This window comes from Scyliorhinus torazame, chromosome 10 (assembly GCF_047496885.1).
Source record: "Scyliorhinus torazame isolate Kashiwa2021f chromosome 10, sScyTor2.1, whole genome shotgun sequence".
Taxonomy (NCBI): domain Eukaryota; kingdom Metazoa; phylum Chordata; class Chondrichthyes; order Carcharhiniformes; family Scyliorhinidae; genus Scyliorhinus; species Scyliorhinus torazame.
Genome location: NC_092716.1, coordinates 234,626,946 through 234,650,549, shown reverse-complemented (window position 1 = coordinate 234,650,549; position 23,604 = coordinate 234,626,946). Strand labels below are relative to the sequence as shown.

Sequence of the window (23,604 nt, the reverse complement as noted above, 5' to 3'; positions counted from 1 at the left end):
TCTGTGTCACAATTGCAGATATTAATTATTCAAAGATTGGGTTGAAGTTAAAGGGGTTGCAGTGGACTGGCTGCCCATTGTACACCAGGACAATTTACAACCAAAATTGCTGGACAGCCGATCAACCAAGGGGTTAAATTAATTGCACCGATTTTGCATGTGCGGGTTAGGTTTTAATTGGGTCACACAACATAAATCAGACAGTCGTAGCCTGCAGTTTAATGCCCAGCTGATGCCGTTGCCCGGCAACCACCATTTTCAAAGAGATTTTCTGCTGATTGGCCACATACTCACCTGTTTCAGGCAGTAGGACACTTCGATCTGCAAATGTTGACAGGCAAATGGGTAGATTGTGCTCTCTGTCTGCTCAGCACGGTACAACAGACAAACCGCCAAAAGTGTAAGTTTCAAATTGTTTTTTGTGGAACCAGAAAAGCAGGAGTGGGCGTATTGGCTCTACACTAGTAATGTGGGCCAATGCTGCCCTGTGTTTGCTGCTGTACCCTCTGGTTAGCTCCCCCCAATCCTACCTTCCTGCTGGCTTGGTTGGCCTCAGCTCTATCCTATATTTTGCTGGACTAGAGTCAGTGATCTCGAACGTGGTTTATCATCGCATCTGGCCAATAGCCCTCAAAATGGATGAGACCTGCCACTGACAGGAGGTATGTGTTGCCTTAAAGCAGGGAAGCAAGATAGAAAGACAGAGGAACATAGGAACAGGAGTTGGCCATTCAGCCCGTCGAGCCTGCTGCGCCATTCAATACGATCATGGCTGATTGGACACTTCAATGCCTTTTACCCATAACCCTTGTTATTGTTAATCAGAAATCTATCAATCCCTAGGTTAAACCTACTCAGTGACTGAGCTCCATAGCCCATTGGGGTGGAGAATTGCAAATGTTCACAACCTTCATGGTAAAGAAATTTCTGCTCATTGAAATTGTGCCCCCTAGTTCTAGACTCCCCAACCAAGGAGAACATCTTACCTGCATCCACCCTGTCTATTCCTTTCAGTATTTTGTAGATTTCAATGAGATCACCTCTCTTTATTTGAAACTCGAGAGAATACAGGCACAGTTTGCCCAATCACTCTTCATAATAAAGTCCCATCACCACCAGAACAGGTCTGGTGAACCTCTGTTGCACTCCCTTTATTGCAATAATATCCATTCTGAGGTAAGGGAATCAAAACAGCAGACAGTACTCCAGTTGCAGTGTGACCATGATTCTATAATGTTGAAGTGAGACCTCATTACTACCTGTGCTCAGATCCTCTTGCAATAAAGGCTAACATTCCATTAGCCTTCCTAATAGCTTCCTGCACCTGCATGCTAACCTTCATTGAATTATGGACAAGGACACCCAGGTTATTTGCTCATCTACACTTTCTAATTTCTTACCATTTAGGAAATATTCTGCACATCTGTTCCTTCTGCCTAAGTGGATTGCCTCACATTTTTCCACATTATAGTCCATCTGCCATGGTCTTGCCCGCATAAGAACATAATAAGAACTAGGAACAGGAGTAGGCCATCTGGCCCTTCGAGCCTGCTCCACCATTCAATGAGATCATGGCTGGTCTTTTGTGGACTCAGCTTCACTTTCCCACCCAAATACCATAACCCTTTATTCCTTTATTCTTCAAAAAACTATCTATCTTTATCTTGAAAACATTTAATGAAGGAGCCTCAACTGCTTCACTGGGCAGGGAATTCCATTGATTCACAACCCTTTGGGTGAAGAAGTTCCTCCTAAGCTCAGTCCTAAATCTACTTCCCCTTATTTTGAGGCTATGCCCCCTAATTCTGCTTTCACCCGCCAGTGGAAACAACCTGCCCGCATCTATCCTATCTATTCCCTTCATAATTTTATATGTTTCTATAAGATCCCCCCCCCCCCCTCCACATCCTTCTAAATTCCGAGTACAATCCCAGTCTACTCAACCTCTCATCGTAATCCACCGTCTCAACTCTGGGATTAACCTAGTGAATCTCCTCTGCACACCCTCCAGCACCAGTACGTCCTTTCTCAGGTAAGGAGACCAAAACTGAACACAATACTCCAGGTGTGGCCTCACTAACACCTTATACATAACCTCCCTAGTCTTAAACTCCATCCCTCTAGCAATGAAGGACAAAATTCCGTTCGCCTTCTTAATCACCTGTTGCACCTGTAAACCAACTTTTTGCGACTCATGCACTAGGACACCCAGGTCCCTCTGCACAGCAGTATGTTTTAATATTTTATAATTAAAATAATAATCTCTTTTGATGTTATTCCTACCAAAATGGATAACATCACATTTGTCAACATTGTATTCCATCTGCCAGACCCTAGATTATTCATTTAAATTATCCAAATCCCTCTGCAGACTTCCAGTATCCTCTCCACTTTTTGTTTTACCACTCATCTTAGTGTCGTCTGCAAACTTGGACACATTGCACTTGGTCCCCAACTCCAAATCATCTATGTAAATTGTGAACAATTGTGGCCCAACACTCATCCCTGAGGGACACCACTAGCTTATGATTGCCAACCAGAGAAACACCCATTAATCCCCACTCTTTGCTTTCTATTAATTAACCAATCCATGCTACTACTTTACCCTTAACGACATGCATCTTTATCTTATGAAGCAACCTTTTGTGTGGTGCCTTGACAAAAGCATTAACTAAGTCTGTATGAATCCTCCTGTAGCCACTTTACATCTTCCTCACAACACATATTCCCGCCTAGCTTTGATCATCCATGAACCTGGAAATAGTATTTGGTCCCCGCATCTAAATTATTGATCTATATCGTGAAGCGCTGGGACCCAATTATTCATCCTTGCGCTACCCCACTAGCCACAGGCTGCCAACACGAGAATGGCCTGGGTATTCCTACTCTCTTTCTGCCTGTTAACCAATCCTCAATCCATGCCATTTGATTGCCTCCTATCTCATTGCTTTGATTTTACTCATTAACCTCCTGCGGGGAACTTTATCCAAAGCCTTCTAAAAATCCAAATATACTACATTCATCAACTCTCCTTTGTCAATTTTGTTAGTAACATCTTCAATAAATGCAAAAGGTTTGTCAAACATTATTTATAATCATTTGTAAATCAATGCTACTATACCCAATCAGATCATAATTGTACAAGAGTCCATTTAACACACATTTAATTATAGATTCTAACAGTTTTCCCCACTATTGATGTAAAGCTAACAGGTCAGTAGTTCCCTGTTTTCCCTCTCCCTCCCTTCTAAAAAGAGAGGTTGAGCGAGAGAACTCCAGAGCTTGGGGTCTCGGCAACTGAAGATATTGTCACCACAATGGAGCAATTAGAATTGGGAATGCACAAGAGCACAGATATCACAGTCGGTTGCGAGGTTGGAGAAGGTTACAGAGAAAGCGAAGACGGAGGGATTTGAAAACTGCCTTGCTCTGAGTTTTGCGTGACCTCAAGTTTATGGATGGTGCAATGTGGGAAACCAGCCAGGGGTGCATTGAGATAGCCCAGGCTGATGAAGAGATGGATGAGAGTTTCAGCAGTAGATTAGCTGATACGGTGGTGTAGTTGGGTGATGTTATGGAGATGCAAACAGTGGATCTCAAGGATGCCGCAAATAGTTGGAAGTTTATCACTGGATTATATGTGACACCATGTGACAGCTGTCAAGGCAAATGCTGGAACCCATAGCTGGAGAATAGAGTTTGGAGCAGGGACCAGAAATAATGGCTTCAGTCTTCTCAGTATTTAGTTGGAGGAAATTCTACTCATTTCGTATGAGGTGTCAGATAAGTAGACAGAAAACACAGCATCAATGGATGAGTTGAATAGGTCGAGGGGGATTTTTTTTTTATTCGTTGACAAAGACAAAGAAACAAACAGCACCTTTGGCCCTCCAAGCCTGCGCCGTTCATGGGACATGGGTGTCCCAGGCTGGGCCAGCATTTATTCTCCATTGACCTTGAGCGTGCACAGTTAAGAGTCAACCACATCACTGTGGACCTAGAGTCACATGTAAGCCAGACTAGGTGACGACAGCAGATTTCCTTCCCTAAAAGGCATTGATAACGACATCATCATTAGACTTTTAATTTCAGATTTTTATTGAGTTTAATTTCACCATCTGCAGTGGCAGGATTCGAACCTGGGTCCTCCTCTAGCATTGCTCTGTGTCTCTGGTTTACCAGTTCGGCTACAATACCACTACGCCACTGCCTCCCGACTGTTGTGTACATATGAAATCTAAAGCTACTTTTTAATGGTCTCGTTGAGGGACAGTGATGAGAAATAGGACGGGTGCCAAAAAATAGATCTTTGGGGGGTCACAGGGGTAACAATGCAGGCACAGGAGGAATTAACAAATTTGCTAATGGCATTCCTGAATTATTTGAAAATATAATTTGTTAATAGTCTCAACCATAATTTACAACAGTGACTTCACATTTCTGTGCGCTTTATTTAATCTGAGTTACGACACTGTGACAACACATTTGACTTTTTGACAGCTACAGGACTTGACTTATTGTCTCACATCCACTTTTGTAACACATACGTCTAGTTCAGGAGTTGGGTGTTCAAACCGCTCATCAAAACTAGAACTTAGAATCTACACTGACTTTGAGAGTGCCACTTTGTTGACCTTTTGGGTGAGACATTGCCCGCCTATTCTGGTCATTGAGGTGAATGTTAAAGATCCAAATGAGTCTATTCTGGGAACAAGCTGGACAGTAGCAAATGTTTCCAGGGACTGACCAACATTTTCCATTGTTTCTGGAAACCTTCACGCACAAAATGGGTGCATTTTAAAGTCTGATTGCATGTGAAATACTTTGAGATATTTCTTTTTTTTTTTAAATATTTTATTGAGAAATTTTTGGCCAACCATCACAGTACATTGTGTATCCTTTACACGGTAATATAACAATATAAATAACAATGGCCAGTTTTATAAACAATAAATAAATAATATATAAACAAAAACAAAAACAAAACTAAATGGCAACTGCCTTGTCCCAGATAAATATTCTCCAAAAATATGTTTTAACAGTCCAATATACAATTATCTATAACAACAACCTATACATATTATACTTATATATTAACATCCCTGAGAATCCCTCTGGTTCCTCCACCCCCCCCCCCCCCCCCCACACCCCCACCCCACCCTGGGCTGCTGCTGTCTTCTTCTTTTCCATTCCCTCTATCTTTCTGTGAGGTATTCGACGAACGGTTGCCACCGCCTGGTGAACCCTTGAGCCGATCCCCTTAGGACGAACTTAATCCGTTCCAGCTTTATAAACCCTGCCATGTCATTTATCCAGGTCTCCACACCCGGGGGCTTGGCTTCCTTCCCCATCAACAGTATCCTGCGCCGGGCTACTAGGGACGCAAAGGCCAAAACATCGGCCTCTCTCGCCTCCTGCACTCCCGGCTCTTCTGCAACCCCAAATATAGCCAACCCACAGCTTGGTTCGACCTGGACCCCCACTACCTTCGAAAGCAACTTTGTCACCCCCACCCAAAACCCCTGTAGTGCCGGACATGACCAGAACATGTGGGTGTGATTCGCTGGGCTTTTCGAGCACCTCGCACACCTATCCTCTACTCCAAAAAATTTGCTAAGCCGTGTTCCAGTCATATGCGCCCTGTGTAACACCTTAAATTGTATCAGGCTTAGCCTGGCACACGAGTTTACCCTACTTAGGGCATCAGCCCACAGCCCCTCCTCAATCTCCTCCCCCAGCTCTTCTTCCCATTTCCCTTTCAGCTCGTCTACCATAATCTCCCCCTCATCTCTCATCTCCCTCTATATGTCTGACACCTTACCGTCCCCCACCCATGTCTTTGAGATCACTCTGTCCTGCACCTCCTGCGTCGGGAGCTGCGGGAATTCCCTCACCTGTTGCCTCGTAAAAGCCCTCAGTTGCATATACCGGAATGCATTCCCTTGGGGCAACCCATATTTTTCGGTCAGCGCTCCCAGACTTGCAAACGTCCCATCTACAAACAGATCTCTCAATTGTGTTACTCCTGCTCTTTGCCAGGTTCCAAATCTCCCATCCATTCTCCCCGGAGCAAACCTATGATTATTTCTTATCGGGGACCACACCGAGGCTCCCGTCTTTCCCCTATGCCGTCTCCATTGCCCCCAAATTTTCAGAGTAGCCACCACCACCGGGCTTGTGGTGTATTTCTTCGGTGAGAACGGCAACGGCGCCGTCACCATGGCTTGTAAGCAAGTCCCCCTACAGGACGCCTTCTCCAATCTCTTCCACGCCGCTCCCTCCTCTTCTCCCATCCACTTACATACCATTGAGATGTTGGCGGCCCAGTAGTACTCACTCAGGTTCGGTAGCGCCAGCCCCCCCCCCTATCCCTACTACGCTGCAAAAATCCCTTCCTCACTCTCGGGGTCTTCCCGGCCCACACAAAACTCATGATACTCTTCTCAATCCTTTTGAAAAAAGCCTTCGTGATCACCACCGGGAGGCACTGAAACACAAAGAGGAATCTCGGGAGGACCACCATTTTAACCGCTTGTACCCTCCCTGCCAGTGACAGGGATACCATGTCCCATCTCTTGAAGTCCTCCTCCATCTGTTCCACCAACCGCGTTAAGTTTAACCTATGAAATGTACCCCAATTCTTGGCTATCTGGATCCCCAAGTAGCGAAAGTCCCTTGTTACCTTCCTCAGCGGTAAGTCCTCTATTTCTCTGCTCTGCTCCCCTGGATGCACCACAAACAGCTCACTTTTCCCCATGTTCAGCTTATATCCTGAAAATTCTCCAAACTCCCCAAGTATCTGCATTATCTCTGGCATCCCCTCCGCCGGGTCCGCCACATACACCAATAAATCGTCCGCGTAAAGAGATACCCGGTGTTCCTCTCCTCCCCTGAGTACTCCCCTCCACTTCTTGGAACCCCTCAATGCTATTGCCAGGGGCTCAATCGCCAGTGCAAACAATAATGGGGACAGAGGACATCCCTGCCTCGTCCCTCTATGGAGCCGAAAATACGCAGACCCCCGTCCATTCGTGACCACGCTCGCCATCGGGGCCCTATACATCAGCTGTACCCATCTAATATACTCATCTCCAAAGCCAAATCTCCTCAACACCTCCCACAAATAATCCCACTCCACTCTATCAAATGCTTTCTCGGCATCCATCGCCACCACTATCTCCGCTGCCCCCTCTGGTGGGGGCATCATCATTACCCCTAGCAGCCTCCGTATATTCGTATTCAGCTGTCTCCCCTTCACAAACCCAGTTTGGTCCTCATGGACTACCCCCGGGACACAATCCTCTATCCTCATTGCCATTACCTTGGCCAGAATCTTAGCGTCTACATTTAGGAGGGAAATAGGTCTATAGGACCCGCATTGCAGCGGGTCTTTTTCCTTCTTTCGGAGAAGCGATATTGTTGCCTCTGACATAGTCGGGGGCAGCTGTCCCCTTTCCTTCGCCTCATTAAAGGTTCTCATCAGTATCGGGGCAAGCAAGTCCACATATTTCCTATAAAATTCGACTGGAAATCCATCCGGTCCCGGAGCCTTCCCCACCTGCATACTCCTAATTCCTTTCACTACTTCCTCTATCTCGATCTGTGCTCCCAGTCCCACCCTCTCCTGCTCCTCCACCTTAGGAAATTCCAGCCGGTCCAGGAAGCACATCATTCTCTCCTTCCCATCCGGGGGCTGAGCTTCGTATAATCTTTTATAGAATGCCTTGAACACTCCATTCACTCTCTCCGCTCCCCGCTCTATCTCTCCTTCCTCATCCCTCACTCCCCCTATTTCCCTCGCTGCTCCCCTTTTCCTCAATTGATGGGCCAGCAACCTGCTCGCCTTCTCCCCATACTCATACTGTACACCCTGTGCCTTCCTCCACTGTGCTTCTGCAGTACCCGTTGTCAGCAAGTCAAATTCTACGTGTAACCTTTGCCTTTCCCTGTACAGTCCCTCCTCCGGTGCCTCCGCATATTGCCTGTCCACCCTCAAAAGTTCTTGCAGCATCCGCTCCCGTTCCCTACTCTCCTGCTTTCCTTTATGTGCCCTTATTGATATCAGCTCCCCTCTAACCACTGCCTTCAGCGCCTCCCAGACCACTCCCACCTGGACCTCCCCGTTATCATTGAGTTCCAAGTATTTTTCAATGCACCCCCTCACCTTTAGACACACCCCTTCATCTGCCATTAGTCCCATGTCCATTCTCCAGGGTGGACGCCCTTCTGTTTCCTCCCCTATCTCCAAGTCTACCCAATGTGGAGCGTGATCCGAAATGGCTATAGCCGTATACTCCGTCCCCCTCACCTTTGGGATCAACGCCCTTCCCAAAACAAAAAAGTCTATTCGCGAATAAACTTTGTGGACATAGGAGAAAAACGAAAACTCCTTACTCCTAGGTCTACTAAATCTCCACGGGTCTACTCCTCCCATCTGCTCCATAAAATCTTTAAGCACCTTGGCTGCAGCCGGCCTCCTTCCAGTCCTGGATCTCGACCTGTCCAGCCCTGGCTCCAGCACCATATTAAAATCTCCCCCCATTACCAACTTTCCCACCTCTAGGTCCGGGATGCGTCCTAGCATGCGCCTCATAAAATTGGCATCATCCCAGTTCGGGGCATATACGTTTACCAAGACCACCGCCTCCCCCTGTAATTTGCCACTCACCATCACGTATCTGCCCCCGCTATCCGCCACTATGGTCTTTGCCTCAAACATAACCCGCTTCCCCACTAGTATAGCCGCTCCCCTGTTTTTCGCGTCTAGCCCCGAATGAAACACCTGCCCCACCCATCCTTTGCGTAGTCTAACCTGGTCTCTAAGTTTCAAGTGCGTCTCTTGTAACATAACCACGTCTGCCTTAAGTTTCTTAAGGTGTGTGAGTACTCGTGCCCACTTTATCGGCCCGTTCAGCCCTCTCACATTCCACGTGATCAACCGGGTTGGGGGGCTTTTTACCCCCCCCCCTTGTCGATTAGCCATCCCCTTTTTCCAGCTCCTCACCCGGTTCCCACGCAGCTGTGTCCCCCCCAGGCGGTGCCCCCCCGCCCAACCCACTCCATTCCGGCTCCCCCCTCTCCCCAGCAGCAGCAACCCAGTAACTCCCCCCTCCCACCCCCCCCCCCCCCCGCTAGATCCCCCGCTAGCATAGTTACACCCCCCATGTTGCTCCCAGAAGTCAGCAAACTCTGGCCGACCTCGGCTTCCCCCCGTGACCTCGGCTCGCACCGTGCGACGCCCCCTCCTTCCTGCTTCCCTATTCCCGCCATGATTATCATAGCGCGGGAACAAAGCCTGCGCTTCCCTTTTGGCCCCGCCCCCCATGGCCAACGCCCCATCTCCTCCACCTCCCTTCCTCCCTCCACCACCACCTGTGGAAGAGAGAAACGTTACCGCATCGCAGGATTAATAACATAAAACTCATCTTTCCCCCCCTTTTTCCCCCCTCTTCGCCCCCCAACTCGCCCCACCACTTTGTTTCAAACGTTCTTTTTTAATAACCCGCTTATTCCAGTTTTTCTTCCACAATAAAAGTCCACGTCTCATCCGCCGTCTCAAAGTAGTGGTGCCTCCCTTGATATGTGACAGTCTTGCCTGTTGCAGCATTCCAAATTTTATCTTCTTTTTGTGAAGCACCGCCTTGGCCCGATTAAAGCTCGCCCTCCTTCTCGCCACCTCCGCACTCCAGTCTTGATATACGCGGATCACCGCGTTCTCCCACCTACTGCTCCGAGTTTTCTTTGCCCATCTAAGGACCATCTCTCTGTCCTTAAAACGGAGGAATCTCACCACTATGGCTCTAGGGATTTCTCCTGCTCTCGGTCCTCGCGCCATCACTCGGTATGCTCCCTCCATCTCCAGCGGATCCGCCGGGGCCTCCGCTCCCATTAACGAGTGCAGCATCGTGCTCACATATGCCCCGACGTCTGCTCCTTCTGCACCTTCAGGAAGACCAAGAATCCTTAAATTATTCCTCCTCGCGTTATTCTCCAGCACCTCCAGTCTTTCCACACATCGTTTATGGTGTGCCTCGTGCATCTCCGTCTTCACCACCAGGCCCTGTATATCGTCCTCGTTCTCGGCAGCCTTTGCCTTCACGACCCGAAGCTCCCGCTCCTGGGTCTTTTGCTCATCCTTTAGCCCTTCGATCGCCTGTAATATCGGGGCCAACAGCTCCTTCTTCATTTCCTTTTTAAGTTCTTCCACGCAACATTTCAAAAACTTTTGTTGTTCAGGGCCCCATGTTAAACTGCCACCTTCCGTCGCCATCTTGGTTCTTGCTTGCCTTCCTTGCCGCTGCTCCAAAGGATCCACTGCAATCTGGCCACTTCCCTCTCCTTTTCCCATCCGTTTCCAGGGGGGATTCCCCTCTGGTTTACCGCACAGTGCTTCTAGCCGTTAAAATTGCCGTTGGGGCATGTGTACTCGGCGGACTTGGGGTGGGTGCGAAATGTGTTCCTGGCTGCGGTCGGACCTGGGGCACAATTGGCAGTCTGGGAAAGGCGGAACGCTGTGGGAGAGGATGGGGAAGAGGGCGGGCACCGAGGAAAGGGAGCAAGCGGACTGACGTTTCCATTGCACTCCCTCAGGGCACAGCCACTGCGGACCTGCCTCAAGGAGATGCCAGTCTGTGAAAAATTAAATAGCGACAGAGACATGACACAAAGAGCATCCGGGCAGCACAATCGTACGCAGAACTCGGTCCGCGTTTTAAATTTTATTATAGCCGGGGCAGTTCACCCTGCCCTTGGCCCAGGTTGCAGCTAAGATGTAACGGCCTCCTGGCCATTCGGCTGTCTGCCAAATGTAAAAGGAAACAGGCAATATAAAATTGCATTCAATTGGTCCTTCAATGGATTAAATTGCCTGCTTGATTGCCGTAGGATGCGATTCTGACTTGCCACCGACGGAAATATTGTGCAAGTGCGCTGCAACGTCGGGACATGCACCCGATATTTTCTCACACGATTGCACGTGCTCCTGGGCGTGGCACGCGCCCACCCGAGCAACATAGCATTCTGACCAAAGATTAAGAAAAGGAAAAATAGAATATCAGAGTAAACCCGTGAGAAACGTAAAAATGGACTGTAAAAGCTTCCATAAGTATATAAAATGGAAATGATTAGCAAAAGCAAATGTGGGCCCATTACAAGCAGAGTCAGGAGAATTCATAACAGGGGATAAAGAAACTAAGCAAATATTCACAGAGGAAAATACCAAAACCTCCCAGAAATTATGGAGAATCAAGGGACTAGTAAAATTGAGGATCTGCAAGATATTAGTAAATAAAAGTGCTAGAGAAATTAATGGGACTTAAAGTAGGTAAATCCCCTGGACCTGATGATTTACATCCCAGAGTGTTTAATGAGGGGGTTGTAGAGTTAGTAGATACATTTGTGATTATCTTTCAAAGTTCTATAGATTCTGGAATAGTTCCTGCAAATTGGAAACTGGCAAATGTCACTATCAAAGAAAGGAGAGACAGAGAAAATGGGAGGCTACAGATCTGTTCGCTGGACATCAGTAGAAGGGAAAATTCTAGAATCCATAATTAAAGATACAATAACAGGACATTTAGAAAGTAATGGTAGGTTTGGGCAGAGTTAGCTTGGATTTGTAAAAGGGAAATCATATTCAGTGAATTTGCTCGAGATTTTAAGGATGCAACCAGCAGAATAGGTAAGGGGATTTGGTGGATTAGTATATTTAGTTTTTTAGAAAACTTTCTGTAAGATCCCAGGTTCGTAAACAAAATTACAACATGTGGGATTGAGCGGAATATATTGGCATGAATTGGGAACTGAGCAATGAACAGGAAACAGAGAGTAGGATAAATGGGTCATTCTCACATTGTCAGGCTGTATCTAGTGGGGTACCACACAAGGATCAGTGTTTGGGCCCCAGCTGCTCACAACCTATATCAATGACTTGGGGGGATTAAATGTACATTTCCAATTTTACATCTGACACAAAAGAAGTGTGAGTTGTGAGGAGGATGTAAAGATGCTTCAAGAGGATTTGGAGAGACTATGTGAGTGGGAAAATGGAGTACAATGTAGAGAGATGTGAAGGTATGCACTTTGTTTGCAAAATAAGGAACTAGGGAGTAGAATTTTTAGGATGGTGAGCGATTGGCGTTCGATCGGTGTTGGAAAGGTAGATTCCAAGGGTCCCAGGACAGGAGGGTAGGGACACCCTGCGGGGTCAGGAGTGAGATGGTTGTGGCATTGTGGGGGTCAGCTAGTGGGGGAGATCCAAAGTCCCCAAGGGGAAGGCACGCAAACTCTGAGCAGGCCTTTAGATTGAGGCGCCCTTGTCCCCTTCCCGCCCAAGATAGAGAAAAGTGTTTCTCTGATTCCCACCCTACCTGCACCCACTCCCACCTGCCTAGAAATTGCGGCTGAGCGAGGAAAAGGCCCTCAAATGGCCATGAAGTGGATAAGTGGCCACTTAAGGGCCTTTCCAGGTTAATGGGCAGGTTTCCTGCCCGAGGTCCTGCCTGTCCACGCATGAAATTGTGTCCTGGTGTGGTTGGGTCGGTTCCCACGGAGGGGGGCACCCATCCATTCAATTGTACACTCCCCCTACCCCGTCTCAGAACCCGCCTTGGGGACGGTGTCAAATTCTACCAACAGCATGGGCGGGAGTCTCCGACACCCCGCCGGGTGGGAGAATCGCCAGGGGTCGGCGTGAATCCCGTCCCCGCCGTCCTCCCAATTCGCCCACCCCCCAAAGACCCGCTTGGCATGAATCGCGCCGCCCGCCTCGGAGAATGGCGGGGTCCGGCATGACTCAATGGCCGCCGGGGCCACCCGGATTCTCCGGCCCGCAATCAGCTGAAGTCCCGCCCACCTGTAGCCGGTCCCACCGACGTAAATCAGAGTAGGTCTCTTACCGGTGGGACCTGGCGGCGTGGGAGGGCTCTGGAGTTCCTGGGGGGTCGCGGGGGGATCTAGCCCCGAGAGGTGCCCCCACAGTGGCCTGGCCCGCGGTCGGGGCCCACCGATCCGCGGGCGGGCCTGTGCCGTGTGGGCACTCTATTCCTTCCACATCGGCCGTTATGGTCCTCCGCGATGGCCGATGCGGAAGTGAATCCCTGTGCGCATGCGCGGGGATGACGCCAGCACGGGCTGGGGCTCCCGCGCATGCGCCAACTCACGGAGGCCCTTCGCCGCCGGTTGGCGTGGCGCCAGGCCCCTATCCCGCCGGCCGGCGGGGCGCCAACCACTCCGAGGCGGGCCTAGCCCCTGAAGGTGCGGAGGATTCTGTACCTTTGGGGCGGCCCGACGCCAGAGTGGTTCACGCCACTCCGTCCCGCCGGGTACGGGAGAATCCCGTCCCATATTTTTTAAATGTTGAGGGACTGGGAAGTGTTGAACTTTAAAGGGATTTGGGTTTCCTTGTTCAAGTGACAGTGAAAGCTGACATGCAGGTACAGCAAGCATTTAAAAAGGAAACTGGTATGTTGACCTTTATTGCAAGAGGATTTGTGTGTAGGAGTAAAGAAGTCTTACTGCAGTTATACAATGCCTTGGTGAGACCACACCTGGAGTATTGTGTGCAGTTTTTATCTCCTTACCTCAAGAAAGAGAGCGTGCAAAAAAGGTTCACTAAATTATTTCCTGGGATGGAGGGATTGTCCCATGTGGAAAGCTTAAAGAGATCGGGCCTTCGTTTGGAAGAATTAGAGGTGATCTCACTCAAACATACAAAATTCATACAAAGCCCAACAGGGTAGATTCCGGCTATGGTGGGGAGGTGGGTTGTCCAGAACCAGGAGACACAGTTTCAGAAGAAGCGGCAGGTCAATTCGGACTGAGAAGAGGAGGGATTTCTTCAGGCAGGGGTTGGTGAACCTTTGGAATCCTCTACCCCTGAGAGCTGAGGAAGCTCGGTTATTGTGCATGTTCAAGGCAGAAATCGATAGGTTTGCAGTGTTTCAAAATCCGCAGAGGACTTTAATCACAACAAGTGAAACATCCGCAGTGTCTGCCGCAGCAGGGTTCCTTCACCATTTGTCATTTTCAAAATATTATCTTTTCTTCTGGGATGTAATTTTTTTTTAAATATATATTTTATTAAAGTTTTCAAACACAATTTTTCCACTTTACAAATCAACATAAAAATAACACAACAGCTGATCAATAACATTATTTAAATACAATAGTGAGCTAACAACTAACAAAGTGACAACAAAAAAAAAGTGTTTTAGTGCTCCCCCCTCCCTTCCCGCCAACCCCCCCCCCCCTCCCCCCCCTCCCCGGCCCCCTCTGGGCTGCTGCTGCTGCCGATCTATTTTCCCTTAACGTTCCACGAGATAGTCAAGGAACGGTTGCCACCGCCTGGAGAACCCCTGAGCCGATCCTCTCAGCGCAAACTTCATCCGTTCCAGTTTTATGAACCCTGCCATATCGTTTATCCAGGCCTCCACGCCGGGGGGGGGTTTCGCTTCCTTCCACATAAGTAGGATCCTTCGCCAGGCTATCAGGGACGCAAAGGCCAGAATATTGGTCTCTTTCGCCTCCTGCACAACCGGCTCTTCCGTTACCCCAAATATAGCTAACCCCAGCCTGGCTTGACCCGGACCTTCACCACCTTTGCCACTACGACCAGAACATGTGTGTGTGGTTCGCCGGGCTTCCCAAGCACCTCCCGCACCTGTCCTCCACTCCGAAGAACCTGCTCAGTCTTGCTCCCGTCATATGTGCTCTGTGTAGAACCTTGAATTGTATCAGGCTAGGCCTGGCACACGAGGACGAGGAATTTACCCTACTTAGGGCATTAGCCCACAGCCCCTCCTCAATCTCCTCCCCCAGCTCATCTTCCCATTTTCCCTTCAGCTCCTCTACCAGCGCCTCCCCCGCGTCTCTTATCTCCTGATATATTTCGGACACTTTGCCCTCCCCGACCCATACCCCGGAAATCAATCTATCCTGGATCCCCTGTGTCGGGAGCAGCGGAAATTCCCCCAATTGTTGCCTCGTAAACGCCCTCACTTGCATGTAGCTAAAGATATTCCCCGGGGGCAACTCATACTTTTCCTCCAGCGCTCCCAGGCTCGCGAACGTCCCGTCTATAAACAAATCTCTCAATCTCCTAATTCCTGCCCGATGCCAGCTCTGGAACCCTCCGTCCATCCTTCCTGGGACAAACCTGTGGTTGATCCTGATCGGAGACCACACCGAGGCACACATCACCCCCCTGTGTCGTCTCCATTGCCCCCAGATCCTTAAGGTTGCCACCACCACTGGGTTTGTGAATACCTTTTCGGGGAGAGCGGCAGCGGCGCCGTCACCAGCGCCTTTAGGCTCGTACCCTTACAGGACGCCATCTCCAGCCTCTTCCACGCCGCCCCCTCTCCCTCCCTCATCCGCTTACAAACCATCGCCACGTTGGCGTCCAGATTCGGCAACGCCAGTTCCCCTCTGTCCCTGCTGCGCTGCAGGAACCCCCTCCTTAACCTCGGGGTCTTCCCTGCCCACACAAAATTCATAACGCTCCTGTCTATTTTCTTGAAAAAGGCTTTAGTGATCAAAATGGGGAGACATTGAAACACAAAAAGAAACCTTGGGAGGACCATCATTTTTACCGCCTGCACTCTGCCCGCCAGTGAGAGCGGCAGCATATCCCACCTCTTGAAATCCTCCTCCATTTGCTCCACCAGCCGCGTCAGATTGAGTTTGTGTAGAGTTCCCCAGCTCCTAGCTACCTGAATCCCCAAATATCGGAAGCTCCTTTCCACTCTCCTTAATGGCAGGGCACCTATTCCTCTTCCCTGATCCCCAGGGTGTATTACGAAAAGCTCACTCTTCCCCATATTTAACCTATATCCCGAAAAATCTCCAAACTCCCTCAATATCTGCATAACCTCTGTCATCCCCTCTACAGGATCCGCCACATATAGCAGTAGGTCATCTGCGTAGAGTGACACTCGATGTTCCTCACTCCCTCTAACCACCCCCCTCCATTTCTTAGAGTCTCTCAACGCTATGGCCAGTGGTTCAATTGCCAACGCGAACAGTAATGGGCACAGGGGGCACCCCTGCCTTGTTCCCCTATATAGCCGAAAATACTCCGATCTTTGCCGATTTGTGACTACACTTGCCACTGGGGCCCCATATAGGAGTCTGACCCAACTGACAAACCCCTCCCCAAACACAAACCTCCTCAACACCTCCGATAGATACTCCCCCTCTACCCTATCGAATGCCTTCTCTGCATCCATCGCCACCACTATCTCTGCCTCCCCCTCCGCCGCTGGGGGCATCATTATCACCCCCAACAGCCGTCGCACGTTGACATTCAGTTGTCTCCCCTTTACAAACCCTGTCTGGTCTTCATGCACCACCCCCATTACACAATCCTTGATCCTCGTCGCCAGCACTTTTGCCAGCAGCTTGGCGTCTATGTTCAGGAGTGAGATAGGCCTATATGACCCGCATTGCAGTGGATCTTTGTCCCGCTTCAGGATTAGTGATATCGTCGCCTCCGACATTGTCGGTGTAGAGTCCCCCCTTCGCTGGCCTCGTTAAAGGTTCTCGCCAGCAGCGGGGCCAACAAGTCCACATATTTCCTGTAAAATTCCACCGGGAACCCATCTGGTCCCGGGGCCGTCCCTGCCTGCATGTTCCCCAGCCCTTTAATCACCTTATCCACCTCAATTGGCACCCCCAGACCTGCCACCTCCTGCTCCTCCACCCTGGGGAACCTTAGTTGGTCCAGAAACTGTTGCATTCTCTCTTTTCCCTCCAGGGGTTGGGACCAATATAGCCTCTCATAAAAGGTCTTAAACACCTCATTTACCTTCCCTGCTCTCCGCTCCGTAGTTCCCGTTTCATCCCTGACTCCCCCAATTTCCCTCGCCGCTATCCTCTTGCGACGTTGGTGGGCCAGCAGCCGGCTCGCCTTTTCCCCATACTCATATCGCATCCCCTGTGCCTTCCTCCACTGTGCCTCTGCCTTTCCTGTGATCAGCAGGTCAAACTCCGTCTGAAGTCTTCGCCTCTCTCTATATAGTCCTTCGTCCGGGGCCTCCGCATATTTTTTATCCACCCTCAAAATCTCTCCCATTAATCTCTCCTTTTCCTTGCCCTCTTTTTTCTCCTTGTGGGCCCTAATGGAGATCAATTCTCCCCTAACCACCGTCTTCAGCGCTTCCCATACTACCGCCACCTGGATCTCACCATCATCATTGGCCTCCAGGTACCTGTCAATACATCCTCGCACCCTTCCACAGACCCCCTCATCCGCCAATAATCCCACATTCGAGATCAATGCCCTGCTCAAAACGAAGAAATCTATTCGGGAGTATACCTTGTGGACATGGGAGAAAAAGGAGAACTCTTTGGCCAACGGCCTAGCAAATCTCCACGGATCCACTCCCCCCATTTGCTCCATGAACCCCCTAAGCACCTTGGCCGCTGCCGGCCTTCTTCCGGTCCTGGATTTAGACCGATCTAGCCTTGGATCCAGCACAGTGTTGAAATCCCCCCCCCCCATTACCAGGCTTCCCACCTCCAGGTCCGGGTTACGTCCCAGCATCCGCTTCATAAATCCCGCGTCATCCCAGTTCAGGGCATATACATTTACCAGCACAACCTCCTTTCCCTGCAATCTACCACTCACCATCACATATCTACCCCCGTTGTCCACCACTATATTCCTAGCCTCGAACGACACCCGTTTCCCCACCAATGTCACCACCCCCCTGTTTTTCGCGTCCAAACCTGAGTGGAACACCTGTCCCACCCATCCTTTCCTTAACCTAACCTGATCCGCCACCTTCAGATGCGTCTCTTGAAGCATGACCACGTCTGCCTTCAGTCTTTTTAAGTGCGCGAACACTCAGGCCCTCTTAATCGGCCCATTTAGGCCTCTCACATTCCACGTGATCAGCCGGATTGGCCCCCCCCCCCCCCGCCGACTAGCCATCCCCTGTTCTAGGCCAGCCCCCCGTCAGGGTCCCGCGCACCCACCCGTCCCCCAGGCGGCGCCCTCCCGTCCCAACCACCTCTTCCCTTGCCAGCTCCCACTCGCTCCCAGCAGCAGCAACCCAGTTGATCCCCCCCACCCCCACCCCCCCTGCTAGATCCCCATCTAGCATGGTTACTCCCCCCATGATGCTTCCGAAAGTCAGCTAACTCTAACTGACCCCGGCTTCCCCCGTTCTCTCATTGACCCCCCTGTGCGTGGAACTCTCTTCCTTCCTACGCCTATCTTCCCGCCATCATCTCCCTAGCGCGGGAAAAAACCCGCGCTGTCCTAGATCGGCCCCGCCCCCCCATGGCGCAGCTCCCCCATTCCCCATCCCCCCTCTCAGTCCCTTTTTCCCACCAGCGCCCACATTTCTCAGTGTCCCCCCCATCAAGAGGGGGGGAAATCCCCGTCTATCGTCTCGATACTATGAACCTCCCATTCCCCAATTTACATTTCTGTACATCAACCTCGTTGTCTCCCCCCCCCAACACCAGTCCCTCAGTTCTGGTCCAGTTTCTCTTCTTGGATGAATGTCCATGCCTCATCCGATGTTTCAAAGTAGTAGTGCTTGCCCTGGTGCGTGACCCACAATCGCGCCGGCTGCATCATCCCAAATTTTATTTTCTTCCTGTGAAGCACCGCCTTGGCCCGATTAAAGCTCGCCCTCCTTCTCGCCACCTCCGCGCTCCAGTCCTGATACACTCGTATCACCGCATTCTCCCACCTGCTACTCCGTACCTTCTAGGCCCAGCTCAAGACAGCCTCTCTGTCAGTGAAGCAGTGAAATCTCACCACTATCGCCCTTGGTAGTTCTCCAGCCTTTGGTCTTCTCACAAGGACCCGGTGAGCCCCTTCCACCTCCAGGGGGCCCGAGGGGGCCTCAGCTCCCATTAGCGTGTGGAGCATCATGCTCACATAAGCCCCAATGTCAGCTCCCTCCATTCCTTTGGGGAGACCCAGAATCCGGAGGTTCTTCCTCCTCGAGCTGTTCTCCAGGACTTCGTGCCTTTCAAGACACCTCTTATGTAGCGCCTCATGCGTCTCCGTTTTTACCACCAGGCCCTGTATCTCATCCTCGTTTTCGGCTGCCTTTGCCTTCACCCCACGGAGCTCTATCGCCTGGGCCTTTTGTGTTTCTTTTAGCCCATCGATTGCCAATAACATCGGCGCCAGCACCTCCTTCTTTAGTTCCTCCACACACCGTCGGAGGAATTCCTGCTGGTTCGGGTCCCATGTCGTCTGGGCTCCATCCGCCGCCATCTTGCTTCTTCCTTCTCTTCTCTGCCGCTGCTCCAGAGGATCCTTCGCAACCTGGCCACTACCACCGGTCCTTTCCATACACACCCGGGGGGGGGGAGGGCCTTCCTTCGTCACCCAACACTGGGTTTGGTATGAAACAAATTCCGTTGGGGCTCCCGAAAAGAGCCCAAAAGTCCGTTAGAACGGGAGCTGCCGAAATGTGCGGCTTAGCAGTGCATCGCCGCAACCGGAAGTCCTGGGATGTAATTTTGAACAACACTTTGATGCAGTAGAACATCAATGGATTTGGGGACAGTGCAGGTGTTGAATTTGAAGTTCAGCCACAATTGTGTTGAATGATGGTGCGGATTCAAGGGGCTGAGTGGCCTACTGTGCTACGATTAACATAGAACATAGTGCAGAAGGAGGCCATTCGGCCCATCGAGTCTGCACCGACCCACTTAAGCCCTCACTTCCACCCTATCCCCGAAACCCAATAACCCCCACCTAACCTTTTTGGTCACTAAGGGGCAATTTATCATGGCCAATCCACCTAACCTGCACGTCTTTGGACTGTGGGAGGAAACCGGAGCACCCGGAAGAAACCCACGCAGACACGGGGAGAACGTGCAGACTCCGCACAGACAGTGACCCAGCAGGGAATCGAACCTGGGACCCTGGCGCTGAGAAGCCACAGTGCTAGCCACTTGTGCTACCGTGCTGCCCACCGACCCTATCTACTAATGTAATACACACTCAGCTGGTTGCCATGTGAAAGCCATATGAGGTCCCTACATCAGGTTCACCTCATTTATGTATTTAAACAAGGTTGTCACGTGAGAGAGTAGGTCAGACATTTAGCGGCCCACTCAAAAAACAAGCCAGGGCTTCATATGACCGAAAAGTGGGGCCAATCTTTTGCGGTTTGTCTGCTGCAGCGTTAGCGGCAGAGATGACATCGTAGCATTCTTCTCATGGTTATTTGTTATCACATCTTCACCCACATTTTCTACTGCATCAAAGTGTTGTTCAAAATGACATCCCAGAAGAAAAGATAATATTTTGAAAATGACAAATGGTGAAGGAACCCTGCTGCGGCAGACACTGCGGATGTTTCACTTGTTATGCTTAAAGTCCTCTGCGGATTTTGAAACACTGTAATTGACCTTCACTTACCATACACCATTATATTCCTACAAAAACAAAGTTTGCAGATTCCACAAATCTGAGATAAAAACAGAAAATGCCGTAAATAGTCAATGAAAAACTGGCATCAAAAAGCCACATATTCATAGCCCTGCAGGGGGCGAGCAGGGACCCGTCAGGAAGCTAGCAACTTTAGCTGCAGATACAGGTCACCGCACTTCCGGTTCAGAGGCCGCGCATGAGCCCGGCGGCCGCGTCATGCTTCATGGCGGACTCAGACCGCGGAGCTGGACATCCTAAATAGTGCCCCTCGATCGGCCGCGCTCCCTATCCGGACCGCCCGCCCCAAAATAGCCCGGTCCCAGATGAGGCCACCCCCACCCTCCAATCGACCCGCTCCCGACCATGGCGGCCGCGGACTGAGTCCGTAGCTGCCTAGCTTGATTCCCGAACGGCTGGGACCATGTTAGATCCACGCAGTCGGGACTTCGGCCGGTCGGGGGCGGAGAATAGCGGGGCGGGCCTCTGACAACGGCCATAGGTAGGTGATACCTGCTGCCTCACAGTGCTGAGCAGCCGGTTTCGATCCCGGCCCCAGGTCACTGTCCGTGTGGAGTTTTCACATTCTACCTGTGCCTGCGTGGGTTTCACCCCGACAACCCAAAGATGTGCAGGGTCGGTGGATTGGCCACGCTAAATTGCCCCTTAATTGGAAAAAAATAATTGGGTACTCTAAATTTATTCTTAAAAAAGAGAAGGTGGTGTTGAACTGCCTTCTTGATCGGCTGCAGTCCATGTGGGTAGGTGCATCCACAATGCTGCTAGAGCAGGAGTTCCAGGATTTTGCCCCGGTGACAGTGAAGGAACGACGATATATTTCCAAGTCAGGATAGTGAGTGACTTGGAGGGGAAGGGAATGGAGGAGTGTATGTTAAAGGTGCTAATCAAATGAGCTGCTTTGTCCTGAATGGTGTTGAGCTTCTTGACTATTTTTGGAACTGCGCTCATCCAGACATTGGGCGCGATTCACCCAAAAAATGATAAGGGGCACGATCTTCAGGAAGCGTAGCACGACTCACACACCCGTCTCCGAAGTGGAGATGGTCGATAGCTTTAAGTTCCTGGGGGTCACCATCACCAACAATCTGTCCTGGTCCACTCACGTTGATGTAACAGTCAAGAAAGCCCAACAACGTCTCTACTTCCTATGGAAGCTAAAGAAATTCGGCATGTCTGCATCGACTCTCACAAACCACTACAGATGTGCGATAGAGAGCATCCTATCTGGCTGCATTACAGTTTGGTAGGCAACTGCTTGGTCCCAGATCGCAAGAAACTGCAGAGTGTGGTGAACTCAGCCCAACGCATCACACAAGCTTGCCACCCCCACATTGATTGTGTATACACCTCCCGCTGCCTCAGGAAGGCAGACAGCATTATCAGAGACCCCTCCTGCCTAGGCATTGCCTTCTTCCTGACCCTTCCATCAGGCAGAAGGTACAGAAGTCTGTAGACCCGCACATCCAGACACCAGAACAGCTTCTTCCCCACAGCTACAAGACTCCTCAATGACTCCCCCTTGGTCTGATCTGTTCCCTGTAAGAACACTATTCACTGAACCCTATGCTGCTCTTGCCCATGTATTTGCTTTGTTTGGCCCCTTGTTCCGCACTGTAACCAATCACTGTTTGTCAATGTACCATTTGTCAATGTCCTCTGTTGATTATTCTCTTTGTCTACTATGTACTTACTGTGTACGTTCCCTCGGCCGCAGAAAAATACCTTTCACTGTACTTCGGTACATGTGACAATAAATCAAATCTTCCGGCCATGCTTCACCGGAAAATCAGATCACCATGATGCAACGTGGCGGGTGAAAGCTGGGAGACCCCGCTCTCGGGATCTACCCGGCTCACAATGCCTTGTGAGATTCAATGCAATCTTGTGAGACCTTGCAAGTGGAATCCCGCCCATTGTGACAAATCTGCATATTAGACCGAGGCAGTAAGCCCTACTCTAATGTGCGTGCCTTCTGGGCCGGGTGGTGTCCTGGCACTGCTGGTGCCACCTGGATACCCTGGCAGTGCCACCTGGGTGCCAGCCCAGTTGGTGCTGACAGGGGCACTGCCAGATTGCCAAGCTGGCATTTTTTGCGTGCGTATGGTCGGGCTGATGTTGCCTGCCGTGGGTGTTGGAGGGGGGGGGTGGGATGCTGGGAGATCCTCTCATGTTGCGTTCGGGCTGGGGGGCGGGGGGGGGGGGGGGGGGGAGAAGTTGGGGAAAGTTTTGTGCGCCTCGGAGTTTGGGGCACCATTTTTTGGCTCGGAGCGCAGCAAGTTCCGAAGCACAAATCTTCAGGGCTATTATTGTAATGTTGTCAGGGCCCATAGCTTTTGCAGTATCCAGTGAATTCAGCCATTTCTTACTTTCATGAGCTGAAATGGCTGGTCAGTGGCATCTGCTGTACTGGGGACACATACGAGGCCTAGATGGATCTTTCAGTTGATCTTCGGTTTGAAGATGAGTGAAATGCTTCAGCCTGATTTTTTGAACAGGTGTGCTGGGCTCCTCCATCATTGTGGCTGGGGTGATTTGTGGAGCCTCCTCCACCAGAGAGTTGTTTAAGTGTCCACCACCATTCATAGCTGGATGTGGCCAGATTGCAGAGCTTAGAGTTGGTCCATTAGTTGCGGGATCACTTTCTGGTTGTCACATACTGCTTCTCTGTTTCACATGCAAAACCATCCCTTTGTTGTATACCTGGGGTTGCTCCTGGCATAATCCACTGCTATTCGATCACCAGCGAAGTGATGGAAGGTGTCGTGGACAGTGCGACATAGTCTGCTGAGTGAACCTCAGTATGAGTTCCACCAGGGCCACTAGCAAGATGGGGCTGAATTCCAGAATTGAGGAGAGAGTGACTGCACTTGAGAACATGGCAGCACTTGACTGAACACCACACGGTCTGTCGGGGTTTAGGGAGATGGCACACCACCACCTTCTCAAGGGCAAACAGGGTTGGACGATAAATGCTGTCCTCGCCAGTGATGCCCAAAAAATATCAAAATAAACATCAGCCTTAGCTCAGTGGCTGGACCCTTGCCTATGCATTTAGAGAGTTAGGGGTTCAAGACCCCCTCCAGGATTTCAGTGTGTCGTCTACATTTACATTTCTCTGCTTGTGCTGACTTAACAAGTGTTCAATTTGGCTGCAGTGTTTTTTACATCACACTTCAAAGTTT

The 23,604-nt window shown here is 50.3% G+C and overlaps 1 long non-coding RNA gene across 1 annotated transcript in view; it reads left to right on the top strand.

The window, feature by feature from the left end:
- The first annotated feature begins 283 nt into the window (after positions 1 to 283).
- LOC140384930 (uncharacterized) overlaps positions 284 to 23,604 on the top strand; it is a 45,338-nt gene continuing 22,017 nt past the window's right edge. The window contains exon 1 of the long non-coding RNA XR_011933223.1: positions 284 to 400. This is a non-coding gene — a long non-coding RNA (uncharacterized lncRNA). The remainder of the gene's footprint in view (positions 401 to 23,604) is intronic.